Raw genomic sequence first — 1,669 nt, 5'->3', positions numbered from 1 at the left:
TGTCTCACGCTGCTTTCGCTCTTCCCCGGTTTCCCGGTCGAGCACTGGTTTCCGCTCCCTGACGTCGCTTCTCTCTCGCCTTTGTCCTTCACTCCTCCTCTCTACGCGCCGCATTGGGGCTAGACGAGCTCTAGGCGCTGCTTCGGTTCCTCTGTCTCGTTCGCCCTTCCTTGACCGCTTAGCATCCGCTGTCTCACGCTGCTTTCGCTCTTCCCCGGTTTCCCGGTCGAGCACTGGTTTCCGCTCCCTGGCATCGCTTCTCTCTCGCCTTTGTCCTTCACTCCTCCTCTCTACGCGCCGCATTGGGGCTAGACGAGCTCTAGGCGCTGCTTCGGTTCCTCTGTCTCGTTCGCCCTTCCTTGACCGCTTAGCATCCGCTGTCTCACGCTGCTTTCGCTCTTCCCCGGTTTCCCGGTCGAGCACTGGTTTCCGCTCCCTGGCATCGCATCTCTCTCGCCTTTGTCATTCACTCCTCCTCTCTACGCGCCGCATTGGGGCTAGACGAGCTCTAGGCGCTGCTTCGGTTCCTCTGTCTCGTTCGCCCTTCCTTGACCGCTTAGCATCCGCTGTCTCACGCTGCTTTCGCTCTTCCCCGGTTTCCCGGTCGAGCACTGGTTTCCGCTCCCTGACGTCGCTTCCCTCTCGCCTTTGTCCTTCACTCCTCCTCTCTACGCGCCGCATTAGGGCTAGACGAGCTCTAGGCGCTGCTTCGGTTCCTCTGTCTCGTTCGCCCTTCCTTGACCGCTTAGCATCCGCTGTCTCACGCTGCTTTCGCTCTTCCCCGGTTTCCCGGTCGAGCACTGGTTTCCGCTCCCTGACGTCGCTTCTCTCTCGCCTTTGTCCTTCACTCCTCCTCTCTACGCGCCGCATTGGGGCTAGACGAGCTCTAGGCGCTGCTTCGGTTCCTCTGTCTCGTTCGCCCTTGCTTGACCGCTTAGCATCCGCTGTCTCACGCTGCTTTCGCTCTTCCCCGGTTTCCCGGTCGAGCACTGGTTTCCGCTCCCTGACGTCGCTTCCCTCTCGCCTTTGTCCTTCACTCCTCCTCTCTACGCGCCGCATTAGGGCTAGACGAGCTCTAGGCGCTGCTTCGGTTCCTCTGTCTCGTTCGCCCTTCCTTGACCGCCTAGCATCCCCTGCCTCACGCTGCTTTCGCTCTTCCCCGGTTTCCCGGTCGAGCACTGGTTTCCGCTCCCTGGCATCGCTTCCCTCTCGCCTTTGTCCTTCACTCTTCCTCCCTACGCGCCGCATTGGGGCTAGCCGAGCTCTAGGCGCTGCTTCGGTTCCTCTGTCTCGTTCGCCCTTCCTTGACCGCCTAGCATCCCCTGCCTCACGCTGCTTTAGCTCTTCCCCGGTTTCCCTGTCGAGCACTGGTTTCCGCTCCCTGGCATCGCTTCTCTCTCGCCTTTGTCCTTCACTCCTCCTCTCTACGCGCCGCATTGGGGCTAGCCGAGCTCTAGGCGCTGCTTGGGTTCCTCTGTCTCGTTCGCCCTTCCTTGACCGCCTAGCATCCCCTGCCTCACGCTGCTTTCGCTCTTCCCCGGTTTCCCGGTCGAGCACTCGTTTCCGCTCCCTGACGTCGCTTCCCTCTCGCCTTTGTCCTTCACTCCTCCTCTCTACGCGCCGCATTGGGGCTAGACGAGCTCTAGGCGCTGCTTCGGTTCCTCTGTCT

This window comes from Ixodes scapularis, unplaced genomic scaffold (assembly GCF_016920785.2).
Source record: "Ixodes scapularis isolate PalLabHiFi unplaced genomic scaffold, ASM1692078v2 PGA_scaffold1__304_contigs__length_218370807, whole genome shotgun sequence".
NCBI lineage: Eukaryota > Metazoa > Arthropoda > Arachnida > Ixodida > Ixodidae > Ixodes > Ixodes scapularis.
Note: the sequence above shows the minus strand (reverse complement) of the source record.